This window comes from Panthera leo, chromosome E1, assembly GCF_018350215.1.
Source record: "Panthera leo isolate Ple1 chromosome E1, P.leo_Ple1_pat1.1, whole genome shotgun sequence".
Classification (NCBI taxonomy): Eukaryota; Metazoa; Chordata; class Mammalia; order Carnivora; family Felidae; genus Panthera; species Panthera leo.
In genome coordinates, this window is record NC_056692.1 from 28,483,945 (window position 1) to 28,493,733 (window position 9,789).

At 49.9% G+C, this 9,789-nt stretch overlaps 1 long non-coding RNA gene across 12 annotated transcripts; it reads left to right on the plus strand.

The window, feature by feature from the left end:
• Positions 1-607: 607 nt before the first annotated feature.
• On the plus strand, positions 608-8,760 carry LOC122207152. 12 transcript variants are annotated; one of them, XR_006196684.1, is made up of 8 exons: positions 608-806; positions 1,191-1,409; positions 3,348-3,592; positions 3,735-3,873; positions 4,268-4,418; positions 5,007-5,102; positions 5,793-6,235; positions 8,273-8,760. It is a non-coding gene; the product is annotated as an uncharacterized LOC122207152 (long non-coding RNA). The 12 variants fall into 12 exon arrangements; XR_006196683.1 differs by lacking the exon at positions 8,273-8,760 and adding an exon at positions 7,968-8,198; XR_006196682.1 differs by lacking the exon at positions 8,273-8,760 and adding an exon at positions 6,568-6,988.
• The last annotated feature ends 1,029 nt before the right edge of the window (positions 8,761-9,789 follow it).

Here is a 9,789-nt window from a genome sequence, read left to right on the forward strand (position 1 = left end):
GTGGCTCAGTCGGTTAAGAATCCAACTCTTAATTTTGGCTCAGGTCGTGATCTCACAGTTCGTGAGGTCGAGCCCCACATTGGGCTCTATGCTTGTTAGTGCAGAGCCTGCTTGGGATTCTCTCTCTCTCTCTCTCTGCCCCCTTCCCACTTACACATGCATGCGCCCTCTCTCTCTCTCTCTTTCTCAACATAAATAAATAAACATTAAAACAAAGTCAAAAAAAAGAATCAGCTTTCTGCACCTCTGGAGGGGTTGTTGTAAGAATGAAAGGTGATAATGGATGTAAATGGGCTTTGAAAAGACAAGTATCAAAGTAAAACTACCATGCACAGGCAAAGTTTTTAGGCTGTGGTTCTGTTTGGGCAGGAGATTCCCACAGTTGTGGGAATGAGGCTGGGAGTGCTGGCTAGGAACCTACATTCTCTCAACAAAAGAGAGCAGAAGGCAAAGCCGGAAACCATTCTTTCAGCCATGATCCTCCCAGGAGTCTGATCAGCCTATCTGCCTATTTTGCCTTGGAGCAGAAAAACTGAATCTTTTATTTTTTATTCTTTTTTTTTTTTTTAAGTAAGCTTCATGCCCAGCATGGAGCCCAATGCAGGGCTCAAACTCACAATCGTGAGATCAAGACCTGACTCCAGATCAAGAATCAGAGGCTCAACCTACTGAACCACCCAGACACGCCCCGAAAAGCTGAATCTTGAACAGAGCCTTGAAGAAAGTGCACCCAGCAGCTATCCTCAAGGCCTTGCAGAAAGCACAGTCCCACTTTAGGGCCCCCTCACTGCTTCTGACACATTCAGGTGAGCATGAGCACACACAAACACCCATATGTGCACACACACACAAATACACACCCTTTGTAGATGATACACACACTCCAGGTCCTCTGCCCAGTGCCTTGAACCTCAGAGCTTCCTGTTACTCCTTCTCAACTTGGAAGGACTCCCAGTGGATTGACCCTGCCCTTAACCCAGCTAGAGACCATGAGCTGCTCCATGCGGAGTCCCTGATCCCCCAAAGAGGCCAGCCAGCACAGAAAGGGTTGCTGGAGACCCCTCTGAGCTAATGAAGTGGGTCTTGAAGGTGGGGTGCATGCTGGAGGCCCTTGCTCTATGGGCAGACCCTATACTTGACAAAGCGATCACTCACAAGTTTTATCAGCCTCTTCTCTCTTTTCCTTTCAGAGCTGTGTGAGATCACACAAAGCCATCAAGAATACCTGCAGTTCCCAACCTGGAGAACTGAAAACATTCCCCAGCATGCTGCCAGCGTGAAGAAGCTCTGTAATTACAGACATGCAGGGGTTTGTGTTCCTGACCTCACTCATCAATGAAACACTTCCATCCCCTTCACTTCCCACGGTGTCTTTATCAAGGAAGCGGGAAGCTGGGCCCATCAGAAAAGTGAGTTCTGACTCCCTGCTCCACCATGGGCAAACACTAGACCTCACTACGATTCAAATCCATTCAATCGTGTATTCATTCCCTCATCCAACACACATTTAATGGCCCCCTGCCATGTGCTAGCACAGGGCCTGGTGCTGGGGACACACCAAATGTGACCCAATCCCTACTGTTGAGGAGATCATAGTCTAGTAAGGAAGGTAAGGTATATGATATAAATAGTTACAATAAAAAAATCAAAAAGTGATGTGTGATAAGGAAAGCACAGGTAAGGGGCTCCTGGGTGGCTCAGTCGGTTAAGCATCCAACTTCCACTCAGGTCATGGTCTCATGGTTGGTGAGTTCAAGCCCTGTGTAGGGGGTCTCCACTGACAGTGCAGAGCCTGCTGCTTCATATCCTCTGACTCTCTCTTTCTGCTCCTCTCCAGCTTGCACTCTCTCTCTCTCAAAAATAAATAAACATGGGGCGGGGGGAGGAAAGTGCAGGTAAAATCCTAGATGAGAGAAAGATAATTTTGGGAAGGGTGGCTGTTTCTTGATGGTCAATATAGTGCAATGGCTGAGAGTACAGACTCTGGAACAACAGACCTGGTTCAAATCCTTACTTTCTCACCTACTAACTATGTAACCCCATGGAAAAATGAGAATTTTCAGGGGTCCACCTGCTATGGATGTCAGCTGGAAAGTGGCATAGAATATGGTTTTTCTGCATGTGTAGAGCAGGAGGGAAAGGCAGTCTAGAATGATAGGGGCACAGGGAGAGAGTGTGGTGCTTGGAAGGATTTCCTTTTTGCTATAGCATAGCCTCTGAAAAGGGAAGAAAAAGAGTTGAAGTCGGTGAATTCAGTTGGGGGTAAACTTTGGAACGCAGGATGCCAAAACGCACGTGTGAAGTATAATGACATAGGGCAGAGTGCCCACCTAGCCCCAAGCAATTGTCCTCATCTTTAGAGCCAAGTTCAACTGGGCCAAAGTGGGGAGGGTCCCCAAAGTGGGGAGCCAGCCCTTGGGGCTTGGTGCAGTGTTGGCCTGCGTCCTGGATTCTGCCCACCGAGGGAGGCCTGTTCCTGCCTCTCTGGCAAATTGAGCCCGAGAAACAGGGCTGAGGGAGAGCCCTGGTTTTCTTTCACAAGGACAAGCAGACATGGGTAGCTGTGCCAATCTGAAGGCCAGTGATGGAGCACAGAGGCTGGGAGAGGCCTCTGGAAAGGTGGCTGATGGGGAGGGAGGGAGGACTGGAGGGTGGATTCAGCTGGAAGAGGCTGAGCTGGTTCATTATCATTGTCACTGGCTTCCGTCTTCCTCTGGGGTTATACACAAACCCTTCGATCCCAGGTCAGAGTGGGGGAGACTGAGAGCGAGATTTCACCAAGCTCAAAACAAACTAAGGAGCGGCTGCAAAAGGGGCCACCTTCCCAGAGAGGGATTCCTAGCTCAGTGCCATCCCCAACCCGGGGTTGAGGGGCCAGATTGGGAGGCCACGTGGTAAGGCGCTAAGTGTCCTCACCCGGGGGGTATCAGGAGACCTCCATTCTTGTCCACCTTGTGCGTCTCTCTTTGTGTGACTTTGGGGAAATCACTTCCCCTTGGCCTCTGTTCCTTCTCAGTAAAACAAAAGGGTTTTGCTGGAAGGATCTCAGGGGTCTTTCACAGCTCAGAAATCGAACGCCTGTACCTGAGTTAAGCAACTCCCTGCTGTTAAGATTTGGGGTGTGTATCCTAAATATTGGAAGAAACCCAGAACATTCAGATATGAGAAAAGAGGAAACTAGGGAGGCTGTCCGGAGCCCCCAACCCTCAGTGTGCTCAGGTGTGAGGGCCGCAGAAGGGGTGGGAAAAGGAGGAAGAACAAGGAGAGGGAGGAGCAGCCTATCTGAGCACCTGACATCTCAGGGCAAAGGAAGCTAAATGATAAGAGGATTCTTCCCCCAACTCCAGCCCAGGATCCTGTGGAAAAGCTGCATTATAATCGATAGCCTCGTAAATAAATAAATAGTCAACGCATCCTGTCTCCAGCTCAGAGCTTCTTCAGGAAAATCGAACCTCGACCCACTTCTGCTCGCTCATTCTGGATTTCTACGGAGGCCTCCAGAGGGAAGGAACACTTACAGGTCATCTTGGGCATCCCCCTGCCTCTGGGCCGGCCTGCCATCAGTCATGACCTGAATGAAATGATTAGGAGGGTAAATCTGTAGCTAAGATACCCACAATGTTCCCCCCTCCCTGCGCCCCGCCGCCCCACATAACATAACAGTGTTGTTTTCAGATTATCTACACTGCAGTTCCTTTCCCCGAGCACTGGTAATTGGGGTTTCATTGTCTCAGGGAGGAATTCAGGCCTCAGAAGCAGTCGGTAATCCAGACTCCTGGCTCTGATGTGGCTATCTCACAGCTGACAGAGGTAGCTCTGGCTGCCCGGAACGTGGCAAAGGACTCATTCCCTGGTACCTTCTAAGAGGCAAAGGTAGCCAGTAGCACAGCGTAATGGGCTCGTAGAGCTGGTTACTAATTTGTAAGGCTGCATGAATGAACTGCCCCAAAATACGAGGAACACATTTATGCAATGGACTTCCTACACTAGGGAAGAGACTATGAATGCAGTACACCAGCCTTCAGTCAGTTCGTAGAGCCAAGAGGGTCTTCAAGAAATTATTTGGCCCGGCCCTCTCCCCATGAGCAGCCCCCAAGGTCCAGCCCTGAAGTGACAGGCCCAGGGTCTAATGTAGGGCACCCAGGTCTGGCCCTAGGCTTCCCGTTCTCCCCATAGCATGGGTTGGGGCTGGTGCTGAGCAAATGGGTTGTGGCTGTCACCAGAGAGGAACTGGCAGCCGACACAGCAGACTCTGTTTTCTTCGCAGGCTGAGGGTAACTAGAAGAAGCTGAGAATTCCTCTGCTCTGCTCTGCTCTGCTCTGCCTCGGCAGGAAGAGGGGACAGGAGGAGGGGAAATGGGAAGGCCAGTGGCTCTCATTCCAAAGGAGGAAATGTTCCAGCTCCTCAAATAAGCCAGGTAGTGTGGGCCAAAGATGGCAGGGAAGACAACAGTAGGGCCCCATGGCATCCCTGGTGGGGGGGGGACGTCAGGAGCCTGGGTCCCCTGTTTGGGGCTGCTCTGGGCTAATGGTGAGATCTAACATTTATTAAATGCTTGCTGTATGCCAGGCACTGTGCTAAGAACTCTATTGTACTATGAAGGCAGTTTGTATAAGGGCTGAGAACACGGCCTAAGTGACTCATGACTGGGTTCGATCCACCTTGGCTACTCACTAGTTCTGTGACCTTGAGTAAGTCACTTAACCTCTCTGTGCCTCAGTTACTTCATTAATAAAACGGGACTAACAGTACCTACCTGATAAAGTCACTTGAAGATTAAGTGCATTCACTCACAACTCTTAGGACAGTGTTTGCCATGTAGTGAGCTAAGTTTTGCTATTACTACCTTGTTGAACTCTCACCTAGAGTAGCTATTAATCTCGGAAGCTCAAAGAAGTCGAATGCTTGCCAAAGGTCCCAGGTCTGTTTGACAGACAGCATGGGTGCCCTCCTAAGATCCTCTCTCTCTCTCTCTCTCTCTCTCTCTCTCTGTCTCGGGAAGCAGCTCCAGAACTCGCCAGCTCCCACCCAGGTCCACTCCAGTTTGGAAACTCCATGGCTGCTTCCACAGCAGGAACAAAGATGGACCTCTATCCTGCCGGTGAGGCCTGCCTCCTGGGGCAGAAGGTATCTACTGTTGCCTCTGGCAGAACCCAGACCCAGGAGCCTCCCAGAGGCCTCCCTCTGCACCACTGCCCCGGGGCGGGCCTCGCTTAGAGCCTCCCACCTTCCCGCACAGTCTCCCCTCCTCATGCAAGATGCCGGCTGCTGAGACGGGAGGGATAAACAAACTGTGGCTCTGGCCCAGCCCTCTGCCGGCTGGCTGCTCCCCGCCCCCCTCAATCCGCAGTGCACAGTCGCTCTGTTCTCCTGCCAACTTGGCAGCTCGTCTCTGCTGTTACTATCAACACCTCCCAGGGAAGAGGGAGAGGAGTGAGTTCTGATCGCCTGGCACACCGAGCAGCAAATTCGTGTCAGAGCCAGCCCCAGAATGTCTCCCAAGCTCCCAAGGCTCCTGGTGGGGAAGGAAAGGTGGGCCTGAGCAGAGAGGCCCCCACTGCAAGCCAGGCTCCAGCAGGGTGCCTGGGCCTGGCCAAAGCTGCAGCCCCCAGGAGCAGGCAGCTCTGAGAGAAGGGACCGCCAGGCCGGGCAGGTGCACAGGAAGGGGTTCTGTCTCACCCCGGCACTTGCCACAGTCCAGGGTGGGTTGGTAGCTTGATTCCTGACATGGTTGGTCAGGGGTGGGGCAGCCTATGGCCAAGATAGAAGAAACAGGTCTTTCTCTCTACAGGCCATGAAGCCCTGGAGTGCGTGGACTGTACCTCCTTTCTTCCATCTTTCTTGGACTCATGCAGAGCTCTTGCCCTCCTTGTCAGATTGGATTGGGAGGCCCAAAGGGGCCACCTTTTACCCCCAAATGGAAACTTCTCACAGACAGAAACCATATTTCCTTTTCCCAACCCTCTTCCCCAGGCTCTTACACCCTGCCTAGTTGTCTCCATAACGCAGCCGATGCCCTTCTCAGCTCCTGCTGGACTCCTGGGACCCAGTTAGGAAGAAGAAAGAACCCATATTTCCAGGGGCCCAGTGCTCCACCTCAAGCAAGGTCCGCTCACAGTACAGGACCGGGGGTGGTCGCCGTGTGGCCTCTCCCAGGAGGCATGGCCTTCTTAGCTTTGTCACTGCTCGTGAAGGGAAGACCTTTGTGCCCTGCTTTTGGCATCAACAAAAGTGGTAGGTTCAGGGGAAACTTCCTAACGCTCACACCACCCAGTCAACTAGTCTACCCAAGGATGAGTTGTATGCTCCCAATCTTTATGTGCTACCAGCCTGTCTCCTCCTCTGTAACACAGCAATAACCTTTCATAACTCACTGGGTTCTAGCTGATGGTGACAAAGACACGAGGACAATGCTTATACTTCTAGGGGTGCACCTGGCACTTGGAATCAGTATGTTTTCCTTCCTTCTTTCCTATCTTTCTACCTTCCTTCCTTTCTCCCTTCCTCCCTCCCCCATTCCTTCCTTCCTTCCTTCCTTCCCTCATTTCTTTCTCTGCTCCTTCCAGGACCCCATCTCCCAAATGTGAAGCCAATCCTAAGACCATCTCTACTGCCTGCTCCAAAAAAAGTCTAGAAACTACCACCAGGAGAGATATAGCCATTTCCTGGTAGGAACTCCCTAGGTCCCAGAGGGCCAGCTGGCTTTCCATGGCCAGGAAACAGGAAAAGAGAATTCATTCAGTGGGCTGGGATGTAAATAAGCCATAAAAGGCTGCACCATTCTAGGCTGCACCTGTGAGCATCCCTCAGCTGAAGCTCTGTCAGCGTTTCCATGACAAACTCGTATTTCTGGATGCCTCTCTTCCAGCTTCAAGAGCATGCCTTGTGCTGAGACTTGACACTGAAAATGCTTTCATGTTTTTTTCCCCTTAAAAAAGATTGCACACTCTAAAAATCCACCTGCTCATTATATGTGTTTGCTTTTCATTCTGAGAGTTTTGTGGGTATTATATTTGTATGGTAGGCACACAAGCATATGATAATACACGTGGGGGTTCTGTGGTGGAAAGCTGCCTTGGCAAATACACAACCACCACACAGCACGGTAAGATGCCTCCCTCCCTAAGACATCTCTCACACCCATTTGCCTGTTCCAAAGCCTGAAATTCTATCATTAGAGATTTACTGCTTTTGAACTTGGGTGATTATCCATCCCTAAGAGTCTACTATGACAATGCACCAACCCCTAAAAGGACTAAGCTGCCATCTGATGAGGGGTTAGCAAAAGAACCATGAGGCATCAGGAAAAATGGCTAAAGGATAGAAGAGCCCTAAAAAAGTGGATGAGAGGCATCCAAGAAATGTTACCTATTTTACAGTTTGTTAGGCCTGCCTATTGGATACACCGTGTGCATATATAGAAGCGCGCGTGCGCGCGCACACACACACACACACACACACACAGTGCTCTTTATATACAGCAGTTGTTCCCAAAACCTAAGTGATGTTCGTATTCACCTGGGAATACTTCCAAAAATGCAGGTGCCCAGGCCTTGCCCTGGACATACTGAATCGGCATTTCTAGGGCTGGAGCAGAGCCCAAGTTTCCGCGTTGATCAGTCAGGTTTAGAAACCACTGACAGAAAGCATAGAGCACCAGAAGAGAAAACAGAACACCTGAATTTGAGTAACAGCATCGCCGTTTATTGAGGGACCCTGGGCCCTGCACTCTCTGAACCTGGGGGAAACACCCAGTTCCCATGGCCCATATGAGGCAGTGTTACAGAAATGCCCGTTGAAAACCAGCTGACATTGCAAAATTAGTTGTTTTCCCATACACACATGGCACATGGCATGCACTGATACACATTCATGGGTATCCATGTCCCCGGATGCCCTACAGAGAAGGCAGGTCTGGTGTTCATCACTGTCCTTCACCTTAGCTTATGTCTGCCTTCACTTCCAGATGGACTTTCTCACTCCAGGACATGTGCTCTGCTCACCTCTCCTAATAGCTTGGCACAGTCCTTGATCACTGAAGCATGATTTTTCCATCTAATGGGTTTATCTACCATCTATAATCTCTCCGATGTTCATCAGTTCTGGGGAGAAAGAAGGAAGAGGAGTCACTCCTCTGCTTTATGACAAGGGGAAACCCAAACAAGGGGGTTTATAAAGAGGGCTTTGTACTACTTAAACATAGAGCAGTGATTATTTCCTTTTGAAAACCTGGTGAAAATGTGCTCACAAAAATTCCCCCTACGGTTTCAGGGTTTCATGGACTTCCTGATGTCTTTCCATGGACCCTCTAGGAGTCCAAGGAATCCCTTGTACACAACCCCTGCCCCACGTGGCTCTGGCAGCCCAAGACCTCTGAGCTTCTAGAGGGTCACATTCAAGCACATGAGGCATCCTTTCAGCTGGGCCTTGGCTGAGTGTCTGACTTCTCGCCCCTCACCACAAGCCGTGAGATGAACTTGAGTGACCTCCCCTCCCTCCCCACGAAAGAGTTAAAACCCAGTGACACAGTGACACATCACCTGCGTTGAACAGAATCTTCTCAGACCCAGACAATGCCTCCTTGTTCCTGATCCTGCAGCACAGGGTCTAAGCTGCCATAAGGTATCAGGAGGATGGATGGTCTTTACTACGATGACAGAAAACACAGCTCAGACTGGCGTAACCAATAAAGGGAATCTATTGGTCCATGACAATAAAAAATTTCAAGGTGGCTGGACTTTTTGCCCATCCAGGTGAGATCCATCTGCTCTGAGCTGTTTTTGTTCATTTGCTTGCTTGCTTTTGGTCTCTCCATCCTCCTCCGTGGCATCAACCTCATCCAAAAACTTCCAGCCTTCAAGGTTGCAATGTGGTCTTGCCAGCAGCAACCAAAACTGTATGCACCCTCATTCCTACTTGGGAGAGAGAGCAAGCTGCTTTTTTGACAGTACCCATGAAAGAAAATGGAAGCTTCTTTCCAGAACCCCTCAGTCAGTGTCTCCCACATCCTATTAGCCTACATTGGGAAACATCCCATCCTGATTAGAGCCTCTGATGATGCAGGACTGCATGGCTGGGAAATTCAGAACATAGTATAAACGGCATGCCTCATTGCTCAGACCTCAGGTCCTTGGGCTTGGCCCCCCCACCCTTACACAATTCAAACTGCTTTCCAGAGAGAGATTAATAACTCAAAAGAAATGATTTTATAAATGCTAAGGCTCCAGTCTTGTCCCACACTTGGCCCCTTGACAAGAGCATGGACCTTCTCAAGGAGGTAAGGGGGAATGGATTTTCATTTTCTAGAGAAAGGGAAGGAAACACAATCTACAGCCAGTCAGCTGAGCAGAATGCAGGCCACACAGGGGTTCAGAGGCCTGGGATGGGCCTCCTTTCTCCTTTAAGCTTTTGGGTGATCATGAACAACCTGTTTACCCTCTTTGGCCCCAGAAAGAGTCAAACTGTCATCCCTTCCATATGTAAGGAGCAACAGTTTGGAGGAAGCTGGGTCCTCAGAAGATTCCAGGCTTGTGTGCAACTGCTCAGAGCATAGAGATCATGGTGTGTGGAGTGGTTTCTGACCAGTCCTCACTTGCCAATACCATCCAGAAGGTATTTTAGTATAACTCCAATAAAATTACGGGCTCTGTGTGGGCCCTGGCTCTGCTCAGACACTCATATAAAGAAATATGGTTCAGCAACTGAAAGTCATTTCAAAAGGAATTCTAATTATTTATTAATGTCTTTTGAAAAGATATAAACACTTTGCAAAGTTGGTCTGAAGCCCC